Genomic DNA, 25,318 nt, shown 5'->3' on the forward strand with positions numbered 1-25,318 from the left:
GAAAGCCCTGCTCCAGAAGTTTTGCCACATGTTCACATTTCACACTGAATGTGTCTTTCCTTTGTAATAGAATAAGTATCAATTATTCATCGTTATATTCTTGCACAGAAAATGTCTTCGAGCATTATGAAAGAAATTATAAAGATGTGCTTAGCACTACATGTACAGCTGTCATATGAGACAGAACAAAAGTAATCAAATTTTACATTGAACTCATCTGCATTCTGACCTTTGAGGGTTTCAAGCTGTTATTAACAAAAAATAATAAAAATAATCACTCATATTTGGAATTGTTCCTGTAAATCAGCAGCGTTAGGTTCAGTTTTACAAGCAAAATTTCATTCCACTGCTGCTATGAATTCATCAATATCACAGAAATAAATACAAAATACAGCAGGATCTTTCACCTTTTAAACTGTGCTAGTTCCTCAGGCAGGAAAAAACATGGAACACGTGGACAGCAAAGTTTAAGTCACACAGGTTCATTTAATATTAAAGACATTGGCCACAACATCCGGCGAACAAAAAACCCAAACCAACCAAACAACCTAAACAACAATAACAAAAAACCACCAAACCAAAAGAAAACCAACAAACCAACCCAACAAAAAACCACAAAAGGGTAGATGGAAAAACTACCTTTCACTGGAAATTTCTGCAAATAGAAAATGCCCCTGAACCGAACACAGTCTAGCTGCAAACATAGGTAAGAAAAAGGCAGACTTAGAGAAACACCAACATTTTTTTTGTAATAGCATTATGACTGTACAACTGCCTTTTTTATTATTATTATTTGCCAAGAGCTTTTTTATGTTCCTTGCTGACTCACTCAGATTGTTGGCTCACTTCTTTACTGAGATAACAAAGAAGGATGTGTGCTCTCAGTGGAGCTTTCCCCAGTCATTAACCATAGGAGCAGCAAGGCCTAGGGAGAAAGCCAAATTTATCTCTACAATACCATTTATACATAATTGTTAATAAAGATAGATCCTATGAAGTGAATAAATGTCTTACTTTGCATGGGACTGGTTATGTTTCAGTATACCATATTAAAGTTATGTCTCATTGCATTCCTCACAGCTAACATAACTGAATTAAGTTGTGCCTTGATAAGATTAAAACACAAGGGAACAAAATGAGCAGAGTCAACAAATGAGAATCTAGAACATGCCCATTATACTTAGATAACTAGGAAGCTACAGATATGTAAGTCCAAAGGCTGTGTTCTCTTTGATATGTACACTCCATACATGTTGTCATTTGTTCATTTGGCAACTTTTTTCTGCTGGTGCTTCTCTGGCTGTTTCTTCCACAGCCCTTCTCTTACCTTTCTCACACTATCTATCTAATTTATTTTTTTCTGTTTCAGTTCACTCTGGAGCTAATGAGCAAGCACATACTTATGCTGCACAAATAGCTAAGAAGTTTCAAATAAAATATCTCCTTTATTTCCACAGCACATGACTGATCAGGTTATAATTCCCTGAGGAAGTGGCTCCTCAGGTCCTCTAGCAGCTTTAGGTTAGCAAAGGATGCTAATTTACAACTGCCAGGATGGGTGACCCCAGCTGACCAAAGGGGCATTCCCACACCCTGTGGCATCATGCTCAGTATATAAAGTGGGGTGAAGAAGGGGGAAGGAAAGGGTATTTGGAGTGGTGGCACCTGTCTCCCCAGGTCACTGTTACCTGTGGTGGGGCCCTGCTCTCCTGGAGATGGCTGAACACCTGCCTGCCATGGGAAGCAGTGAATTCATTCCTTGCTTTCTTTGCTTGTGTGTGCAGCTTTTGCTTTTCCTGTTAAACTGTCTTAATCTCAGTGAGTTTTCTATCTTTTACCCTTCTGTCTGTTTTCCCAATCCCACTGGTGGTAAAGTGAGGAATCATCTGCTTGGGGCTTGGCTGCTGGCTGGGGTTAACCCACAACAGACTGATATTTAACTATTTCATGATGTACAGGCAAAATATTCATTTATCTAAATGAATGTATTACACATGCCCCCAGCAATACAAAATACATCAGTTTTGCTTAAAGAAATTGCAGGCTATTATATAAAAAAACCTCTCATCAACTGTAGCATGATTTCAGGAAAGAGGCCCCATCTTTAACTGCACAGAAATTTATTTCTATCAGTTAAGCAGAGCGGGAAAGATTCAGCAGCTTTATTGAGATAAGGGAAGTGGAAGAATTTCACTGTCTTTCTAGGAAAAGCTGCAAGTTTTGAATTCACATCTAACTTCAGGCAGATATTTCTATATCTGTTGCAAAGAGCGAGAAAGCATAAATACAGTCAATCAAAGATTTTTTCAATGTATACACAGGTGTAAGTTTTCCTCTGGCTGAAATAGCTAATCCTTAGTTTATTTAATAAAATGGCACAACCAATCCATCATGTAGACAATGAAGCTGAGTATGTGTAACTGCTATTTCACTACTAAAAATAATAAAGAGAAATTTATAATAGTTGCTAATGAAATATTTGTTGCAAAGGTGGTCCAACAAAAGATACATTGGAAGTGACAATGTTCAGGTCATGTCCACATTCTCCTAATTAAAGAGTAGTTCTATTTTATGTGTTCTATTCTTGTGTATTGACATGGGTTTTCATAAGCATCATTCCTTTGCCTGCTGTGGAAATATTCCTGCTTAGATCACTATACAAAAGGTCAGAAATAGCAATGTCAAGCTATTTATGTTTTTAAATAATAGAATAATCAGAATATTTTAAAACATAGTGTAGAGATCCCTTTTAATTAACACGTAGCTAATGCAATCCAAGGTGTCTGATGCTTCAGTTTGTATAAATGGTGTTTGTGTTTTTCAAACCAAGGCTCAACCCAAAAAACCTCACAAATTTATCAGAAAGGTCCTTCAAAGGGATCTGTTTTATGTAAGTCAAACCGATGCAGGTTTGTTTTTCGCTGACACAGTGATATCATTCTAATAATTAGACCTATAATCAGCATAGACCTGAATTTCAAAGTTCTTGCTGATACATTTTCTGAGCTGGGTTTCTTTCTTATACTTGCTAGTCTTGTTTACAATCATGTTAATATTTCACTAGGGCTTAAAATCCAACACGATTTACAAGGTGCAAACTTCAGTCTTGACTGCCCCAAAGGCATTGCTACAATTTCTGTGCCTTGTGGTTGCTTCCACGTGCCAGCATCCTGGAGGCAGGTAGAGGAGAAACACGTGTGATGCCGAGCTGTGCCTCTCCTGCCATTTCACCGCCCTCTGGTCCGATGTGGGCTGTACCTGCGGAGAGCAAGGCAGCGGCTGCAAAGCATCAGGGAGGTACGCAGGGTCCTCCCAGCTACAGGTGATTAACTCGGTCCATTTCATAGAAGTGGGATGCTTTTGAAGAAAACCCAATGGAATATGTACACAAATCGCTGGCAATCAGTAAGTGCCAGCTTCTCTTTACTTACTGAAGTCATTATCTTTTTCTCTCTTTTTCTTTTTTTTTTTTTCAATTTCCCCCTTCCCCCCCCCCCCCCCCCCCAAACTCCATAGACTGTATCGGACTCCTTGGTTTTAAGATTTCTGGGAGAGTGTTTTTTAGAGCTAAATCATATGGGCAACTGAACACTTCAAACTTCCACTGACTTCAGAATTCCTGGCCTATTGACTGGGATTTGATTAGCAATTTGGTGGTAATGTTCGGGCTTTCTCTCATACATGTCAAACTTTTCACTACAAAGAAGGCAGGGGGGGTTATATTCTAGCAGTTTTGCTATTCAGGAAAAATCATGCTTTCCTACAAATCATTATAGATTATTTTTTTTATATATAAATGGGGTTTTATTACTCTTTCAGAGTCCAGGAATGTTTCTGTTATTAAATGCCTTGCACACAAAAACATATAAAAATAAATATAGCATATAGATGTATTTGCACATACAGTCAAGTGCAGCTGCTCCAAGGGTCCCCTAGAGCAGCAGCACATTCTGAATCCTCGGCAAAAAGGGTTCGAGCTTCCATTCTTGTATGAGCCGGCAGCATTGATTCCCTCTTAGCCACCGAAGTGACTTAACCAGTTTGACCAGGATGTAGTATCCTCCTGAGTAAAGACTGAACTGCTCCTTTGAGAGCAGTCCCTTTCCACAGCCAGGCAGACAAGTAAACGCTTACACTTCTTTCCCAGGCGAAGCAGTAGCAGTTCATGGAGCTGCCCTTCACAAACCTTGAAGTAGCTTTCATCTTGCTGGCTTTTGTCATTTTCACCTTGTTTACCCTGGCTTCTATCTACAGTGACTCCCATGACAACAAAGAAGGTAACGATCTAAAATAAGTGTAGTACTTTGCAGGTTTTACTAACTAATACTCTAACTACGTGTTTTGTGGTTTATCTTGCCGATGGACTTACAGTACCTGACACCAGCTTTAGGAATACCATTCGAAGGGACACAGAGTAATTGCTTAAGGCATCAGGAAAAGTCACTGGCATAGAAGTCGTGTGAGGTCTGAGAAGGAGACCCTGCAGAGCCGGCTCTGCCCACTTGGCCGGAGCTGTGCCACGCAGCCGAGATCGGCGCTGTGAGCAACCTCTGCTCTCAGCGGGGGAGGATTTTCTCCTGGCAGCAGTTCTGCTTCGTGATCTGAGGAGTTATAAAGTGCTTAGGCTGGCAAAACTAAGGATGTTCTTGTAATCAAGGTAGAAGTTTGTTTTCATGCGGCTGAAGCCAAGAATTTGCTGCCTTTTAAGAGAGTGACAATGCCATTAAAAGCACGGGTGGGGGCGTCTTTCTCCCATTCAAAAAATTTTGAAATCTGAATAAAACCCCAACCACATCCCCTGCTAGTTCTACAAAGGAGATTAAACATAACCTTACACCATCGGCAGAGAATTCCCGTGTCCCAGGAGTGCTGTCACTGCCACCTTCATGCCATCGAATCTCTTGCTGGCAGGAGTATCATGGGGGCTGCTGGAGTGGAGCAGGAGCAGGGAGCTCTGGCCATCCCTACTGGTAAAGGAGCTCCTCTCTTCTTCCCAGCCTCCCATTGGATCACCCTACCCCTGCTAGGCTTCCTCAGGCTGGAGGAGGGGGAAGGAAAGGAGGTAGGGAGAAAGAGACTCCAATAAACTCCCGAGGCACACAGCAATATAGCTGTTGTTTCTGCACTATCTGACAGAAACTAATCCTGTGTTACCTTGATTTCTGTTGAAAATAAGATATTTATTTTATGGACATTTTTTGAACAATCCTAGTGGAGTGCTCTTAATGTATGTCTCATATTGTAAAACTCTGGCCTGCCTAGTAGTCTGTGAAACAATATCTGACAGCATGAAAGGTAAGGAAGTGTCACAGTGCTTGCCGCTTGCATGTCAATTAGGTTTCTTTCTTGCTCTTCTGCTCCCTCAGATCTTACATCATTTCTGCACAGAAGGGGAAAGTGCCTGGAAACAATGCACATTTCTGTGGCTAAAGTGTGGTTGCCATGAGAACTGACCTCATTCAGACAGCGCGGACACAGGCGGTTTTTCCTGGGAGAAGTCTGTTGTAGTGCCATCACTGCTCTCGCTCTGAGGAGGATGGGGGCAGCAGTGTTGCAAGGCGTGCAGTCCTCGTGGCAACCAACCAATTCTGCATAGGCAGGAACTTGGAAATGAGACCCTGTTTCACCAGTCTATAACTGAGATCAAAAAAGAAAGTTAACAGAGGCATATTGCTTTTAAACTTATGCCTGCCATTGTGCAAAGGCAAGGTTAGGTCCCTTTCCTTGCCCTCAGCTTCCACAATAACTCACAACAGAGCTGCAGAATGACTGCTTCTGACAGCATCTCCTTAGGGTCAAAGCTGCATGCAAACATCTCACTTGACCTGTTTGTATCACCACAGCCACACTTTCAAAGAGAAAACTGAATCTTCTGCTGAGCACTGTATGAGAGCAGAATCTTGATTTAAGAGCTCCTAGATGCCAAATATCTCAAAAACCTTGGTGTGCCCTCAGCAGGCCTAGTTCTCACTTTCCTGAATAGAACTATATTCAAAGAACTTTGTACACAACGATTTTGGACAGAACTGTTGTGAGAACAAATCATGCTTACTATTCTAGTTAAATAACCCCCAAATTCAGGCAAGGTCCTTCTGCAATAGCAGAGCTTGTTTACCATGTTTATGCCTTTCTCCTACAATGTTTCTTTAAAATCTGCATTTAGAGGAAATACCAGCAAGCAGGGAATCTCTAAAAAGCCTTCTGCCTAAGTTACAGTGGCAGCAGGAGAATGAAACCCTTACACCCTCTTTGCACTAATGTTGACAGAGGTCTGGTTAGAAGAGCTAAGTGAAATGTGTTTCAAGGAGGTGCTGTCCTTCATCAGCCTGTTAGCACACTCATACAGCACTGGGCCAGGGCATTCTACTCACAGCTGGAAGAAGTATCCCTTGATTTCCCTCTTGCATGTTATCTGAACAGAAAATGAAGGCTACAGGAGGATTCTAATTTATATTCCAGCTATTTCAGTTCAGTTATTTAAGAGGAGATGTACTTTTTTTGCAGGAATATGACTGTGCTTGTTTTATTTTCTCCTGTGGCCAGGAAGTTTGCACAGTGTTTGCTTTTCCCACAACACAGAACACAGTGTGTATTTTTCAGATATTTATTTAGGTGAAGGAAATGAGAAATTGAAATATTATCCTGTATTTCTCAATCTTCTAAGACAAGCTTTGAGGGAAATTGTTCTAAAAAGCCAATCTCCCCACATATTACAGTATTTTATCATGGTACTCTATAGCAGAGGGTACAGTGCAAATCTGTTGTTCCCGTTCTAGCTCAAAAACCTGTGCTCAGATTTGCCAGTTCAATGGAGAAAAGGGGCTGGGAGAGAGGAGTGTGCATGGCTAAGTGTGGCAAACTAGACATATCAAATAGAGCAATTAGGAAGTGAGAAGTATGCTTACCTTCTATTAAAAGGTAAGTGTTTTCCTCCCTCTGAAAAATGAGAGTATATTCTGTAAGATTATTCTACCTTTGAGCAAATGCAGCAATTCATGCAAATGTAAAGAATGCCATCCTTCAAAGGTCTGTATCTACCTGAAGAAGAGAAGCAGAATATTTGGAATGCTGTTCTTTGTTCAGGGAAGAAAAATAAGAAATCTGAGAGCATTTATTCATTAGGTGAACGTAAGAGAAACTCCTGATAACACAACAACCGAGATGCTTGGTGCATCAAAAAAATAGAAGAACACTGCTGAAAAATGCAGGAATGTTTCACTAGATTTGTCATAAGGAAACTTAACTCAGAAAACTAAATTTAAAATAAGGCATGCATCATTATGCATAATAGTAGCTACTGGAAGTAGTACAGAAGCTTGCAGAAAGCCTAAATGTAAAATCAAGAATAAACTCATTGCCTGTGTTCTAAAGCCTTTTTGGCTGGCATTACACGTTGTTCTTTACAGTTAGATGCCAACAGGATGGCATCTGGCACAATCTGCAGGACATGGATTAGAGTAAAATTTGGAAATCTGTAGTGGTGTGATGTTCTGATGGAGGCTGCAGCACGTGTTTCCTCCTGCCCTTTTAGAAGAGGCTAAACCCACTGTCCCAACTTCCATGGAACACAATTTTCATGGCCCAGTGCCACTGTAGCTCTTTTATGTAAGGAATAACTGTGAGAAAGCAGTCCTCTGATTTTCTAGGATCCTTTCTTCTGTGTAGGAGATAAGCCTTGACTTTAATTCTTTTCCCTATTTGACCAGTATTCCTGTCAGGAACAGAACAACAGCTCCTTGAGGCAAAGTGCAATGTGCTTCACAGAGTTTTGTTCTAAGGATTAAAAAAGATGACAGATTTATTGTAAAAAGGTAAAAGAGAGGGAGATTTTAAGAACTTGTGATGCATTTGCTGCCAAGAACAGACAGCCATGAGAAGAACAGTTCCAAGCAGAGCCTATGCAATAAATCTCCCACTGGAGGGAGATGTCTGGTCACCGTGAGCCACTAGCTCTGCTACTTGGAGGAGAATTATCCTGCAAAGACCAGAAACAGCACATGAATCCCTGGAAGCTTTGCTTTCAGCAGTGTCTGCTAGAATTGAAATCTCAAGTCTGAAGATTAAAATGCCTGTTTTGCCATTCATATCTCCATTGTATGACAAGCTATTCCAAACATAGGTGCAGCAAGGGAGTTCTTCTATTTACTTAGCAGATTTTTGCCTCAGGGAAATTTGATTTCATATGCACTAATTGAATTTCAGTGGAAGAATTTTACTGTTTTGCTCCACTTACACAGCATAATCCAAATGGTAAGACAGCAAGGAAGATACCTAGAAAATTTATTTCTCCTTATCTATATTCTTTTTCACAAGGAAAAAAAAAAAAAAACACACAAAACCAACTATACATACAGTGGAAATAAAGGAAGGATTGCCTACACTAAACCAGTACTTGAAAGATTTACTTACATTTTAATTACTTAAAATTTTCCATGTTTAAGAATAGTGACCCTAAAAACTGAGGTGTCTGAGCTGACTTTGAGGACTTTACTTGTAGTGATTTGAGTACTGACATAATAAGCAGTGATAAGTTTTACAAACAGTAAATGCACTCAATAAATGCATCCTCTGATGTTTAAGATACTTCTAATATTTTGGTATGTTGTATATTAGGAAAGTTTAATATTTCCACGATTTCTCTATAGATAACTTCTATTGTTTACAAACTGCTGGTGAGCCTTGTGAGGCCATGGATTCATACAGAGTGCTGCAAGCACACAAATCTGCAGACAAAGCCCCTTCTAATATTTTTTCTTATAAAAATAAAGGCTCTATATTTCATATAAAAATAAATGCTTCATTTTCTTATAAAAATAAAGGCTCACTAAGCAAACTTAGTGATCACACATTTACAAAGAACAGGTTAGGTCTAGGAAAATGACATCAGCTAAAACCTTCAAAAATCACACCAAAGGGAGCAATAAATGTTGTACATCAACCACTATTTCACAGGATGAAATGGGTATGGGCCAAGTTCTGAGAACTGCAAGAAGGAAAGAGAGTTACATTGTTTCCTACTAGTCAATAAATCTGATGACACTGGAGATCAAAATATCATACAAAAGGAAATACCATAGAAAAGGAAATATCAAATCATGTAAGGCATTTTTTTGTAACTGATTACTAGGAATTCCTGAATAATTTTGAATAAATAACTTTGCATGACATGATAAAGTTTTTTACACATTTTCATCCCAGCTGAATCAATCTTCACCTGTATGTTACCTACAAAGCACAATTTCAGAAATAAAGAGCCTTGGCCATGCACCTGTTCTTATTAGGGAAAATTAAAGCACATAACAACAGTGTTAGATCTGCAGGAGGAAACCTGGAGAGATAATGTTTAACTTTCCCCTAGTCACAAAGGGGCACTTTTCACCATCCTTGGGACAGTCCTTAGTGGCCTGCATTGATTTGATAATTTTGCACCAGTTTCAATCCATGAAAAGGGGAGATAGCACAATTCACATGCTTGATGCATTCTGCTCTAGAGGTCAGTATTTTCAAATTCTAAACCAGCAAAATAGTCAGGTTTAGGCTCTTTAGCTTGGGGCTTTTTGTTCACCCCACTGGCATAATTAATAGCATTAAAGACTGTGAGATTACACAGTCACATAATGATTTTTTTTCTCTGCTGCCTAACTGTTCTCAGGTTACTTTCACATCTTGTTAAAGATTGTGTCACTGCTTAGAATAATGTAATTAGCATTTTTCAGGCTTTGCTACAATCAGCACTTTCCTTTAACACCTATGTTCCTTCTGTCATTAGTGCTCCATCTTGCCCTGTGTGAAAACTCTTTAAAATATTTTGAGTATTGCTCTAATAAGAGGTCAAAATTTTACTTGTATTATAAATTATTCAGAAGTATTCTACCTACTTAAGTGAGATTACAGTAAAATTTCAGTTTATTTGATGAAAGAGAATTTGGAGTTTATATTCCTGGGTTTAAAATCAACTATAAATCTGAGCTCCTTACCATTGTGTTTGATACTGTAGTAAAAAAAGAAAGGTATTTTTCAGTAACTGCTTTAAACTCTGCTGCTTTTTATACTGCATTATAGACTTCTAAAGTACTACTTGGGTGTCACAGCAGATATTTTAATCATGGTTTCAAATTGAATGAAATCACCACAACACTTAAGACCCCTCAGTATGTGCCATATGTTCCTTTTGCTGCTTGCAGTACTTAGAAATGAGGTTTCCAGTGGGAAAGACTCACTTGGGAAAGACTCTTCAGAATCAGAATCCCTTCAGAGCCATGTTTATGTCTGATCACAATTATAACAGGTGTCACCTAAAAATATTATCAGAGCACCAAGGAAGTGGCAATGACATCCTTGGACATATGAGAGGATGGAGGTACATTCCAGCTGTTCCTCATTTCTCGCTTTATAATTTAAAGATTCCTTATGAATTTCCATTTGAAGTAGTTTTTAAAAAGCCAGGGATGCATTTTACAATTTTTCAAGTTGAAAGAGAGCTTTGTTAATCAGAATATCCCTTTCACAAATCAGTAATAAACTTGTATGTGATTTTTGCTCAGAAAACCAACTTTTAGCCCTAAAGCCAAAATAGCAAACATGTACTTAAGACCAGTGTTACACCTAACAGAAGATCAATGCAAGAGGAGGGCATTCTAAAAATATAAGTAACCCAAATATTCAGCTCTTTGAAGACACTGAAAGTGGGAGATGATATAATTCTGTTCCAAATTTGATTATTTAAAGTGAAGTATTTTAAAACTGTTGAGAATTAAATCCTGTGGGAGGATTTTTATATTTCATATTCTTCTCTGTATCATATATAAATTTCTCTTAAGAATCGTGGAGGTTTGTGGAAAAGAATATAGCTTACAGCAGAATTTTCAGATGTACTACTAAAACCAGACTATCACCATGTAATGAAAATGTAGGGTCTTTTACTCTGGTGAAAAAATCTGCATAGGGCCACCCATGGTGTACAGATTTAATGGCAGTAGCACCTTGGCTGGATGGAACTACAGGAAATGCTGAAGCACAACCATCTCTATGGCAACACAGGCATGGTCCTAGAGGTGAAAACTTTCAGGTAATTGCTGAATAATTAAATAAAAGAATGTATTTAATTTGAAATAATTATAGCGACTCCTTTGTCTGAAGGTATTTTATAAACAATTTTAGTTGCTAGGAAAGTACTTAATGGTCTACAGGCCAGAAGAGGAAGAGGTGGATGAGAGTGAAAATTCTATAATTTGGCTGGCAAGGGAAAATTCTATAATTTGTAGCAGCAAGTGCTTTTCCTCCCTGCCTCCCATTCACTCAGTGTGAGGACCAGGGAGATGCTTTCATTCCTAAACATCCTCTGCCACTGCTCCATCAAGTGCAGATTGAATTGATGATTTCAACTCAAAAAAGCCATGATGAGTGGACCATGAGATGCCATGTGCTGATCAGAACAAAACTGAGGTATTTAAAGACAAGAGTATCAACATCAAACACCAAATCCAAAGGCTCTAGGTCTTTATGAGCAAGGTAGTTTTATTGTCTTGGGTTTTGTTGGTTTGGGTTTTTTGTTGTTTTTTTTCTTTGAGAAAACTTTTTGAGAAACCTAATAGGTCTATAGCAAGTCTTCCCACATATAAAAATATTACCAGGGTGCTTTCCTGTCACCCCTTTGCCTCCCAGCATATAAAGTTTAAAGTTCAATAACTCCCTTCAGTGGCAAAACTCAGGGAAAATAAGTCACCTTTGAAAAGCCCTGCAGGGGAGGATAAAAAAGAAAGAAAAAAACAGCTCTGTGTTTTCAAACTAATAATGTGGGAGTTAGAGTGAACACTAAGACTTTCCCAGGAATCCCTAAGGAACTGGCATATATTATTTTAGGACTAAATTCAGTCCATATTGCTGTCATAGGACCGCTTTTGAAATGTTGGGTAACACTCATGGTTTGGATGACATTCTTACTAAACTCAGAAGTATACAACAGCTTTTCTTTCCCTGGGAGGTAAACGTTGCTGATATACATGCATACATACATATATATATATATAAAACAAAGTAAGTGCCAGAGAGGTTAAGCAGTCATTCCCAGATTAAAAAAATAACAGCTTGGGTTCAAAGAAAGCAATAAATAAGATTACTCCACCAGCTCCTGTTCTCTGTCTACTAATTCTATTTTCCCCTTAAAAATATGGTACTCTTGCACTCCATCTATGTGAGTGGTGTCTAGAAAAGACTTTTTGAGGGCTATGTTTTACAAGTAGTTCTCTGCCTGTGGAAGAATTCATATCTAAAAGAATACAGAAAGGAAGGGCTTACCAATCTCAGGGAGCTCTGCTGGCTTTGTGTCCTAGAACATTCTTCAAACGTGGCAAAGCCACACGTGTGAGCAAGCACTCAGACTCATCTTGGAGCCAGAAATGTTTGAAATGTGAGTGAAATTTGGAATTAGACGATGCTTCTGCTTGGCTCTCATGTGCTACTCTCTATTTTTCTGAGCTCTGCCCCTGTCTCCACTGACCCCACACAGCTCTCTCAGGCCAGTGCTTAACTGCACCTGTGAAGGAGAGGCAACTGTAGAAACACAGATAAGTGACCTTAGGCAGGCTTTTGCCAGACCCAGCTGGAATCTTGCTAACATATCTCAAAATAAAATTTGTTTTCTTTAGTCCCCTGTATTCTTCACTCTACAGCCTTCAATTTGAGAGACATTTTGTTTGTGGGTGATGGAGTGTGAAGAAAAGGTGGGGGCAGATTTTTACAAAAAAGTGATGGATCTGTCCTCAAACTGGTTTATAACAAAGATAAGCTCTATTGCATTGCTTAAAAATAAAATCTCCCTCCTTCCAGATAATTTTGCTATGAAGACTGATACCTAAGGTTAAGTAGAAAAAATTACTTATAAAACATGTTTTTAAAATATGAAAATATTTTAAAATAAAAAGCAATATATTTCCTCATTATAGTTGAATTTCATGCAACTTTCACTGAAATACAGGGAGGAATCTACTAACCTCTAAAGTTAAAGATTTCTGTACTCTCTGCTCCATGTAAAAAGATAATCCTGACTTACAGAACCTCAAGAAAACTTTTCAGCCTAAGGGAAGCTGACAGAGTTCTTAAAAAACCCAAACCAACAATAGCACTAAGAGATTGTTATTGTGGTTTCAATGGAAGATAACCTAAGGATCAGGAGCTGAAGGAAAAAGAGAAAATGCTAGCCCTCAGTGAGGCAGAATGAAAAGTAAAATGTATGCCTTTTTACCAGGCAAACGGAAGGTGAAAGCATAGCTGGTTTTCAGTGACCTCTACATATCAAAAATGTTTATAAAAAATGGAAACATTGTGAGACAATTAACAACCAAGGCATTGGAGATGAGCAGTGATTAGGTAGCCCCAAGCACTCCCTTTCTGCACGAGCAGGTAGCACGGCTCATCTGGAGCTTGTTTTGCTCACATAAATCAGCCGTGTTTGCTTCAGGCCACAGCCTAAACCAGACAAATGAGGCTCGTGAGCCCATCCAGAGGGAACAATTCTAAAAAGGTGTGCTACCAAGGCCAGAGCAAAGGCCTCCATCTAGTAACAGTCCAAATATAGGAGGACATAATTAAAGAACAGGTTAGACAAATACTTGGAGTATTGAATCGCTGTTCTTTGGAAGGCTGCAAAAACAAAAGTACGTATTTTAAAGGTGAGAACACAGATGCCTAAGGACTTCAGGACCAATCAGTCATGGAGAAAATATAGAGGAGTAGATAGAGAGGAGAGAATAGCAAAAAAAAAAAAAAAAGAAAAGAAAGAAATTCAAACTAGACATCACAGTATCTAAAAGGCACCAGCAGTCTTCTCAGGAAATATATTTTTCCTTGCTGCAAATTTATGCAATGGGTCAAATATATATGTTTTCCTTGTTTTCTTTGATGGCAGATTGTACAGATCAGATATCAAAGTATGTTAGGCCTATGCAATGACTGCAATTTTAAAACCACTAGAGGTGGTCCAAAAGAAAGAGCTGGAAATGGAGTAACTCCCTAATGATAAATTTCAGGATTTGTATGCTATCAAAGCAGAAACTGTATTCTTTTTTATTCAGCTAGTAAAGGTCAAACATCTGAAAACATGACTGAGATGCATATGAAACAGTAAAGTGAAGCATAGTCGAGCTTCCCATAGGAAAAGTGGAAATCAAAGAAATAAGTTAACACTGGAGATTGAAGAAGTGAGAGCTCTGCATAAAAATGGTTTATGTGTACATTTAAGCACCTCTCATTTCCTTCTGTTATTAAAGAAAATTCAAAAAGCCCACAACAGGCTGAAGTTTAAATATTGCAGTGTGAAAATAGTCAGCAATCTCCTTACCCATAGACAAAATGCAGGAGGAAAAAAAGTCAATTTTCAGGCAGTAAAAATACAAAAGTATGGTGAGACTAAAGACCAGAGATGGTGTTGAATAAGCCACCAGCTTTCATCTCTGTTTAATGCCCTCTGGCACATGGACACTATGGAGAAAACTGCAGACTTAAAAATTAATGAGCTTAGCATGCCATGGCTGAACCAGGATTAGTTTGATCCCAACTTGTAATAAATAATGAAATAGTGGAGGCTGTAAAACAATTAAATAAGTATACAAAGCTCAGAACGAAATACTGACTTCTTCTCAAACTACAACACTACTACAGAATGGAACCAGACTGTTTTAGAAAATAGGAAGGTTCTTTTAATAAAAGTCACAAGACACACTGAAACAGAGGTAAGAGGGGCTGGTTTTATTTTGTTAGGCATATTATATTATTTTAGGGTTGTAACTAAAAGCATTACAAATCTGCTCAGGTAATACACCCCAAAGAAGTGAATAATACTGTGGCAACACTGATAAATTACATAGACAGCGAGTGCATTTCTCAATAACTAAAGTGAACTTTTAACAAGTTAACAGAAGTGGGAAGTTGGATACTCAATTTATCTGTGATATTTCTTCCTATTTTAAAATATAGAAAAAACTTTAAAAGACGTTTAAATGCTGAAGGGATTTTGAAAAATCAGTATCAGACAATTTTGATATGGTGGGATTCTGAGGGAAAAAATCATTAACAAAAATCGAATATACTCAAAAAAAATTAAAAAAATACATACACTTGTAGATATTTAATATTGGCAAGTTCTAGAAAGTTATTGGTGTGCTATTAATTGTGGATTTGTAAGAATTCTTTTCAAAACTTTAGCTACATTTATAAACAATTTTGATGCATTTAAAAGTAATACATGAAGTGTTTCAACTGTTTCACTTGCTTAAAGTTTACTGATTTTTTTTTGGCACAGTTTATCAGGGATATAAAATTAAAGACGGTTTGAATACTTATGACAATATTAACAGCCAAGAAAGCACAACCTTATGAAATGTTAGACTTTGATTTTGTAAGCTCAGAAAATTTACAGATCTTTTTTCTTGATTCCAGAAAATTTCCTTCTACCAATCATGCTAATGAAATTATCCCTTAAAACCACATCATTATTTATTTACTTATTTTAAAGAAAAGTTCTTAAACTGCACTGAAAACCAAATTGTAATCTCCCATAATGAAGAAAAATTATTCCTTCTGTTACCATGACATGAGGTTTCAGTTATGCTTTGGAATTAGACTTGCCAAAAAATTTCCAAGTTGTGAAATTTTTTGGCTATTTTTAGTGGGGAAAACAGATAGTTCTATGTACAAATGAAATATATTCACTGCTAAAGAAGTGCTATTTGACATTGGTCTGAAAGCATTAATTACTTTAGGTAATTTCACTAACTCAGTTAACTGATTTTCCTTCCTCTTGCAAACAATCATGACACAACTTTCAGTCGCAAATAGCCTGAAATAAAGGGAGGAACATTCTTTACTTATTCCACATCTTTTCCTCTCCCTTAGAGTTAATGTTCTGCTTTTGGCTCAGAGCTAATTCTAATAAAAAACCAAGAACTTGGGAAACACACAGATGGCCCCACACTATAAATTATGTGGCTGTCTTAGGTGGGCGGTATGTAAAACATTGCTCTTTCACTCCCTTATAGCAAGCCTGAAATCAGAAGGCACATGGTGCCTTGATAAGACTTTTTACACTTTCCATTTTCAATGTGTGTAAAAACTTTGTGACCTTCAAAAATAAGTCTTGTCCATTAGGAAAACCTTTCTGTAACATAATCCCTCAGCATCTAAAATGCTTTTCATTAATGATGGCTTTATTCTCTCCAGAGGAAAGCCTCACACAGGAAGAATACAAGAAAAGGAGAAAATCCAACAAGAAAAAGAAGCATTCAAATATGACTGAAGTGGTTTAGAATACTACCCAATCCGCTGTTGGAGACATTTCTGAAAGAGGTGTATGTGGATGCTGGCCACCTGAAGACAGTGAGAAAACGGATGTGAGAAAGGAAGGACCTGGTCATCCATCAGATGGAATCCAGACGTGACAATCAGAGTTAATGAACCACGACCCATGAAGCTGCTTCAGCACCTTTTTACAGCCCCACTTCATGGCCTTCATAAAAGTACTAGGGCTTATTTCACAGAGCACATCTGCTCTAAATTCCCAAGGAGAAACTTGCATTCAGAAGTTATTTTTGTTTCTTCACCACTTTTCAGTCATTTATAAAGAATATTTAACAGCAGTGTATTTACTTTACTACCTGTTCAGTCAACAGAATATTGGAATTGGAAGAAAAATTTTACAATAAAAAATATTATTGCAGCTGTTATTTAGTTTGCCTTATCATTAATAAGCTTCTGAGGCTGACTGAAAAGTACCAGGCAAATGTTGGGTTTTTCATTTCTGTGCTTTACAAAAATCAGGTTGATTTGCTGCTTTTGCAAAGTGCCTCCATCAGCCTTGGTACTGCAGTCTTCAGTTTCTTCACAGAGCAGATATAACTAATGAAGCAATACCTCTTCCTGCCTGAAGCCCAGAAGATCTGCTGAACTTCTAAGGCTGAGGTTGGAACTGATCCTTCTTGTCTTATGCACAAAGCACTTCTGCAGGTTCTGGATCCTGTTCATTCCCTTAGGTCTCAACCAGTGCTACACCCACACTTTCTTCTATCCACATGCAAAAAGAAGCAAAGGGAAGGACAAAGTAGCTCACAGGCTAATTGTTATAAAACTCCCTTTTGCATACTAGGAGATGACTGGAAGAGCTCTGGGCTGGGCTACAAGGTGTAATATGCAGAGGAAAGAAGTAATTATTTTCCTCACCAGAGTGACATGAATAAAAATATCACTAAATTGACCCTGTTGTGTCACAAAGCTTCAGATGGCAATAGCTGAGCAGCCTAATTATGATGCACTGCTTTCACATTGCCATGTTCTTCAGGAAAGTAAAGAGAACACCTTCTTCTGATATTAACCACTAATTTAAAAAATAATCAATCTGCACAATAATCCATGACTAAGTAAATGCTAGAGCCACTTGCTGGAACAATACATTTTGGTCAGCCAAGGTCAGCCAAGGTATGGTGTGTATACAGTGCCAGCACAAAAATTGTTTTCCCAAAACAAATCAATTTGCTATCAAAACTGACATCTATGTTACAATTGCTTTTTGGTAATAGCAGACAATGCCAGTAATCCTTGTCCAGCACAGCCTTTGTCAAAGGCTCCCAGGTAAAATATATTATTCCCCTGTTTTTATATCAAGGAAAGACATCTCAGTAGCTGATGCCTCTTTAAATCTGAACTGGAAGAAAACCACCATTGAGAAGGCTGCACTTTGCACTTGCACATGGATATGTCTGTGGTATTTGCAGAACCTCACTGGGAGTCATTGCCTTTCAAGGGAAGTAGCTCATAGAATTATTGTATTATAACACTTTTTCCATAGCCTAAATAGCAGTTGAAATAATAAACTGCTTTATTATAGCCAAGTTTTCTCAATTAAAAAAAAAAAAAAAAATGCTTCACACTGTGTTAAATAACGTCTTGGTAACAAAAGTCCCTGAAACTGTCTCTACTAGCATGCACACTATTGTTAAGACAAGATCAGGTTTGTCTTCATTATTTCATCTGCTTGGTTTTTGATTTAACTTTCCTAGATCTCATTAAATGTTACTGGCATTGAAACCATGGTCGAACTAGTGAAATAATAACATAAGAAGTTTAACAAGTAGCAACATTTTTAAATTATTGAAATAGTGTTTGCTGCAGATACCATCTGCCTTGTGTAAACAACAAATTATTTTTGCAAATATGTAACCAGAGAACATAAACAACATAGTGAATAAACCACCCACAGACCAGGCAAATTATGTTTTAAAGGCCCACTCTTTCAATATTTTCCTCCAACTCAAAACTACTTCAGTAAGTCTGGACATAAAACATAACAAAAGAAATAATTGTTTTTCTCTTCATTAAGATGTCATATAAACATACTTAATGGGAGATCTCTATGTAAACAAAACTTTCTAAGAGAAAGTGCTCTAATAGGCATTTGTCATGATTTGATTTCAAGTCATTCTAGGACAAATCAACCCAACACATACATATTCTAATTCTCTTTATTTAAGAGCTACAGTAAAGTGTATTTAAACCTAGTTTACTTGGGGTTTAATTATTTTTTTAAATTATTGTTTGGATGACACTTAATCTACAAATTAGTTATTTTGATTAAATAGAAAACACTGTTTCTCATCCAGTGTTCTCATTCAAAACAACTCACGTTTGCAGGGAGATACATCAGGAAAGAAAACTTCAGTGTTGACACAAAGATAAGAGGGCGCTTTACTCAGAATCATGGTTTGGAAGCATGAATGTCCAATTCTTCTTGGGAATTACAGTCCAAGCTTTTGCATACATTCTGGGAAAAACTAAAGAGAACTTTCTTTTTACTAATAAAAGCTGTACAAGACCAACCACCCAGTACAGTAAATGTATTAGAAAATGTCATGTGTACTAACTAAATTATAGTATTAAATTATATTTTTTAAATCTCAATCCATGTTTTCAGTGGCCTGTGTTCCTACTTTACATGCTCAGTGAGTCATGGCTTTAAGAACATGTAAAATTCCACTTTGAAAGGGGACAATATACTGTGCCCTTCTCATTACTAAACTGCTATTGCTAACAGAAGCTGACATTAGGTGGAGATGATTTTCAGCTTCATCTTGGAGACTCTCTTAGGACAAAAATTAGGATTAAATACTGCAAAGAAGCTTCTCTCCACATGAGGAGATCCTCTGAACAGATCATCATACACTTAGTTAAGAGTCTGATTGCAAACCCATTTAAGATTAACTGTACAGGAGGTACTTTGAAATAAGAACATCCACACAGGAATTGTATCACTTTAAAACTTTTCATAGTAAACCAAGTCAGCCTTCTTATACAGGCAAAGATGAGTCTTTCACAGACACATTGGCAAATCCCACATATGGAGATAAAATCACTTCTTACATTATTGTCCAGTCACAACAAGCCTAATTTTAATGATTTGTAGGTATAAACATTGGAACAATGAATGTACCATAGAAGCTTCACCTAATTACTTGTCTAACATTAAGAAACAGGAAGCAGTTTTTTTTTTTATGCACACATATTAAAGAGGCAGATGTTTTACTAGGAACATGCAGTTGCACTTTGCCAGATTAAAATTCTGTGCTCTCTTCTGTTACTATGCACAGTTTGAAGATACTCTTCTAAACATGCATTTTGTTCTGTAAGAGGACAAAATATGTCATCCACCACATTGAAGTTGTAAACTTCCCTGCAGGCAATTTCTGCTCTTCCCAAGTATCCTCCTTCTCCTGCCATGTTAAAACCATTACTTCTGTGGCACATTTCAAAGTTTTCCAGCTGTGGTGGACCCAAGTAAAGATTCTGGCTTAAGGTAAATCTTTCATTTAATGTGAATCTAATTTTGTTGAAGTCAGAAAATTCTTACAGCCAAATCCAGTAAGGGAACAACTTGGACTTCCTAGCCCATTCCTGCTCATGGCACTACTTAGAGAAGAGGACCTGTAATTTTGGAAGTGACTTGTTCAGCTTAATGGCTACATCCTCAGGGCTGAAGTGAATTACTATTTTATCAAAAATTCCCATAAGAGTGACTTCCCCATAGGGCAGGCAATCCTTTCCAAGAGACACCATAGAGGTGAAGTAGTTATTTTCTTGTTCTGAAATTTAGTGGTCACTGCTCCTTAGTGTACTATTTCTGCACTGACAAAGAAGTCTAGTTTCTTCTGACTGTTGTCCTCCTTATTGAGTTTTAGTAGGCTTTTAACAGTAAGAAGCAAAAAAGAAAGAGTATTATTCGTTTAGAAAGTTAATTTTAGAAAGCAATGGAAAGTACCTCAACAAAAGTGCAGATCTAGGCCATAAGCTTAAGGGTAATAAAAATAAGGTAATGCGGTAATAAAAACCACTAAGAATAAGAAAAAAGTTGTGTGAACAATTACTTTACATGAAATTGCATAAAGAATTGATCACACCAGATTATCACTGCAGCAGTATAGAACTTATAGGACTAAAAACCAATGGTCTTGGTTTAATTTAAGATTTAAAGGAAATAACTTTTGCACCAGAAAATTCTTAGCCAGCCATCTCCACTCATTTCCATGACAGACTCCTGATGACTGTCTTCCATTTCACTGGAAGTGGCTCGGAAGCCAGGCCTCCAAGTACTAAAGTACCTGTGTCATATGAATTGAGATTTGACCAAGTCTTACATTCATCTTCCTATTTTCTGAACAACTGGCAAACAAGGAAAACAAACAGGAAGATCCTGTTTGGAAACCCCTTACTTTGAAGGACTGACAAAGCTACCTCTCTACAGCCCTTGCAAGGACATTTTCCATGACTGGCTGAACCAAGCAGCACAGAGTATTCCTAGGGGATCCCTTTGATCCCAGGAGTATCATTTACCTGTGTTACGGGTCATTTAATTATTTGTCTTCTCAGCCAATATCCTTTGATGTAACAAATTCAGGATGCCACTGCTCTGGTATATGGCAAAGTAATTAATTCCAGCAATAATGTCTTCAAAGATGACGTTGTAATTGCACTCAGAAGGAAAAGCCACAAAAGAAGAAAGCAGATACACATAAATAGTATATCTAATTCAGCTAAGAACCAAACTTTGTATGTTGGTCTGAGTGAGAAGATTTGGAAGATTTAGCTACACACTGGAGTCTTTTTCTCCCTTTTATATGTTAGATGTAAATCTTGTATTTATTAAAAGATAATTGACAAATGTAAATTCATGGGACTATATAGTTATATATTCTAAAAAAAGGTCATATAAAAGTGCTAAAAATAGCATTCACTTATTTTTTTAAATTAAGGAATTCAAGATGTATTCTCATTGCTTTCCTAGTAACACTCAAAGTACAGTGGCATTGAAGCCATGCAAATATATCTGCACATGTGCACGTGTGCACATATGGGCCAACCTTTAACTCAAACTTTAGCTCAGACTTTACAACCTGTACAACTTTTTGAGGTTGTTCAAGGCAGATCAATTACAAAATGAGTATTGTATTTTAAAAAAGAAAAAAAAATATATAGCCTGTCTTGGATTTTCTTATCTCATTCTATAATGTACTTGGGCTCCTTGTTATTCTCTAATTTTCTTTGAGGCTCACTCGTGAGCTGCCATGGACTGTGAGGGAGTATGTTCACCTTATCTTTAAATCCCAACAGCCAGGCTGACTGCAAAAAGGCTAAGTTCTAACTCAGAAGGTTGAAGTTATATCTACAGAAGCAAGTAGTGCAGCCCCACAGGAGAAGGCTTGCAGGGCAAACCTGTTGGCACCAAGAATGCAGCACCCAAATCCATGTATTTCAGGTGTGTTTACTCAGACTAGTTGATAATCAGCTTCTGTGGATTGAACACCCCTTAATAGTTGGACTGCATCTATTGTACTCATCTTCAATTCACAATTAGGTCAAAAAGAATCCAGTTAGCAATTTCTGGTACCTCTCCATGACACTAAGTACATTAATTCAGAATTACTGGGATATCTACTTTAAAAGTGCACTCCTGATACAAATCCCAAATTGAGCAAGTGCCTGGACAGGGTATGATTTTATGAATGCACATGCTAGTGTTGTGGTACAAAAACTTGAAGTTTAATATTCTTACTTGCTTTGTTAGAATTCAGGCAAAGTACTCAGCCCTAAAATTTGACATTTTACTCTGCTTCACATGGTCTGACTCAAAAGGGTTGAATTCAAATTAGTCCTGGAAGCAGTCATGCTGGAAGCTTAAAACCTTATTTGCATATTCCATTTGGGCTACTACTGTGGATTTAGACTTTAAGATTACTCTTTGATGTATATTTTCTATTTTTTTTGAATCTACCCATAACCTTCTCCATAAAAGTTTTCTACAAAGATGTAATATATCAGATTCCAGGGTATGATCTCTTCAGCTGAGTGAAACAGATGTAAAATGTGACATTTTTTCTGGGTGGCAGGGTTTGTTGATAAGAAATTTCCTTTATTACTACTCATGTTTGCTCATATCAGTAATGGAATGATGACTGTAGTAAAGGTCATATTGGTTCAATATAGCAAAAAAAAAGTGTAGAAAATTTTGTACTGTACATCAAAGAAATGCTCTTATGAATTTAATAATTTTATCTTTGATATATTAGATGTAACATTTAACTATCTCTTCTGTGGAAATTGCATAAAATGTTAGCAATTTACACCTGGATGCAAGACCAAAGTAATAATTGGAATTAAAATTGATAAAAACATAGCTCTTCAAATGTTAGCTGCATGTCCCTGTGTCTTTCTTTTCTCAAGCAAAAGATTTGGAGTGAAATATTGCTTCAGAACAACATAATGCTTCAGAAGAGATGCACAGACTTTAGTGAGAGAGGAATGAATAACTCCTTACAGAGATGGAAGATTTTAATCTTTTCTGCTTTCTCCAAATACCCTCGGGAAGCAGGAAAATAATGGATAAGTAGCACAGAGCTCTCGCGTGGCCTCTGCCAGCCCTTCATATCAGCACCTGTCAAAGCTTCATCGGCAGGCTGATTTACCGTGCGGGCACTCAGAAAGGATGCTCTCCTAGCAAACCCCTTATCTACCTGCTCTGCTTGTGACAGATGGAGGAGGTCATGGCCTTGGGAGGAGTTATTTGCACATCTCCCCTCTCTCCTTTTCATTGAGTTTTTTATTTGAAAGGGAATCTGAGTGGTGCTGTTTACAGCCCTGCTGAGGAAGATTAGCAGACCTGAGGGACAAGGATGCAGGTATAAATTCTGTGATGCTGTGGCTCCTGGCCCACAGAGATGAAAGTGCAGCGCTAATGGCACAGCACAGCGTGCTGGGGGCTGCTTGCAAGGATCACGAAGGTAACCAAAACATATTTACAAAGGTACTAATTAAGGGTCGTGATATGGGTCGGTGCTTTTGGGCATCCCATAATTCGTCTCCTCTTCCTTTCTACTCTTTGTTCCTCCTCCTCTTCCAGTCACCAAGGATATATCTTATTTATCATTTACTAAAATTTTCACTGTTCCCAGGGCTGATTTGAAAGACTGCAGTGGTTTGTTGCTTTGTTATATATTTAATATAAAATATTTACTTTGCCAAACTGACACTTTGTATAATTTTATCATCCTTTAATTATTACTCCAGTCTTGCAAATGTATTTTTTTTAGAACTCTTAAGTAAAAAGCATGGATTTTCTTGCCATTCTTTGAATTATTGTATGCAAGATTTGTAATTTCGAGTACTAGATTTTCTGCTTAAACACGGTATTTGAAAGAAAGCTTTCTTTACAGCAAATACTCATGTTTTTTCTACACTACACCTTTACCATCCCAGAACATCCAGCTCCTTTTAAAATTGCCCATTACCACCCATTTAAGAGCACCTCTATTGACATTGTAATGTGCTGAACCACTTATGCATGCACATGCAGAAATTCCTTTTCAGACCTGAAGTCTTCAGTCAGATGCATTTGTAGTTGTAGATGTCAAAGCTACCCATCTCAATCCCACTCATAGGCTCTGTGAACACCTATGAATCTCTAACTTTCTGCAGGAAAATACTTTTCTCATTTAACAGCATCTTTTTTTAATACCCCTGCCTCAGAAAAGCATTCAGATCCCCGAGTTAACACTAGTCGAATAGCTTAAATGATAGTAAAGGGTAACACAGCCTTATCCTTTTAAGATCCAAAATGGTAGTGAAAGCAAATTAATTCATGTATTTTTTGTATAAGAAAAAAAAATCATAACTTTAAGAGTTGTTACAACTATTGTATTTATTAAGATGTTTCAAATTGTAATAAGTTACATCTGATTAATTTATGGTTTAGAAGAAAATTAGTAGAAATTTAAGTATCTAGCTTTCAGTCAGCATTTATTTGATTTAAACTAATTTTTGTGTTTGAGCACTTTTTGGTTGTAAATTTGAAAGCAAAATGTCAAACATTACTTGAGTTCAAAACAAAAACTCCAAAGTTGGCTCTTCCTGAACATTCTTTAAGTTCCCCTCCTCCTTGATAGATCCAACACTGCTTATCTTTGAATGATAACACTTGAACTTAAAAAACGAACACCAAATGAAGAACCAACCTCTGCCCAGCCACATGCCCAAAAGTGACACAAAGTTACAGCTTTGGGTTTACTTCTCCTGTTAAGACCTGAAGCTGAATTAGTGGAGATGACATAAGCTGCTGTCACTGTAGTCTCTGTGGCCTTGGCACACTGGAACCAGGCACAGAAAATGGTAAGAAAACAAGGGCCCGACTACAGGAATGGGTCTGGAAGGAGGTGGGAGTTAGGGACACAAAAGGAGGAAAACAGAGGATAGGTAAAAGAAAAATATAGAAAAAATTATGGATAGAGAGATTAGGAAAGGAAGAAAAATACCCAATGAAGAAAAAAGCAGAAAAGCAAGAAAGAAATAGATTTTGAGCAGGTTTTACTCAATTGTACCCCTTTAATCAGTTACTCCTGATCTTGTACTAAAAAAGGAGCCATTATATTAAAGCTCTTTCAATTGTTTAGTAAAAGAACTACCTTTCTTTCAAATTGCATCACTTAAATGACTCTTGGATGCTTAAGACTTTTTCTTTCCAATTAGCTCATAGTCTGTATCACTAAGTTCTTAGAATTCCTTTTTAGTTAAAGGCCTCAGTGAAATATTTTGTACCACCATCCATGGCTAAACAGTTGCCCTTAAATATATATAGAGGAAAAGTTTCGTGCCACTTTGGTATGCTTTTCATAAGTGAATTTCAGCCAGGCATAACATTTCCTTGCCAACACTGCCAGAAGGCACAACTAGCAAGTACAATAGCTTCTTTTTTTTGTCACATGAACAAAACCTAACAAGTCTAAGAATA

The 25,318-nt window shown here is 37.5% G+C and overlaps 2 long non-coding RNA genes across 2 annotated transcripts; one reads left to right on the forward strand and one right to left on the reverse strand.

Moving 5' to 3' along the window:
- Positions 1-466: 466 nt before the first annotated feature.
- Positions 467-5,053, reverse strand: LOC132326396 (uncharacterized). The gene is made up of 2 exons (XR_009486225.1): positions 4,836-5,053; positions 467-3,258 (listed from the first exon to the last, which is right to left on the reverse strand). It is a non-coding gene; the product is annotated as an uncharacterized LOC132326396 (long non-coding RNA).
- Positions 4,148-16,718, forward strand: LOC132326395 (uncharacterized). Its single transcript, XR_009486224.1, has 2 exons — positions 4,148-4,277; positions 16,216-16,718. It is a non-coding gene; the product is annotated as an uncharacterized LOC132326395 (long non-coding RNA).
- The last annotated feature ends 8,600 nt before the right edge of the window (positions 16,719-25,318 follow it).

The sequence above is a fragment of the Haemorhous mexicanus genome, chromosome 4, assembly GCF_027477595.1.
Source record: "Haemorhous mexicanus isolate bHaeMex1 chromosome 4, bHaeMex1.pri, whole genome shotgun sequence".
In the NCBI taxonomy this organism is placed as follows: domain Eukaryota; kingdom Metazoa; phylum Chordata; class Aves; order Passeriformes; family Fringillidae; genus Haemorhous; species Haemorhous mexicanus.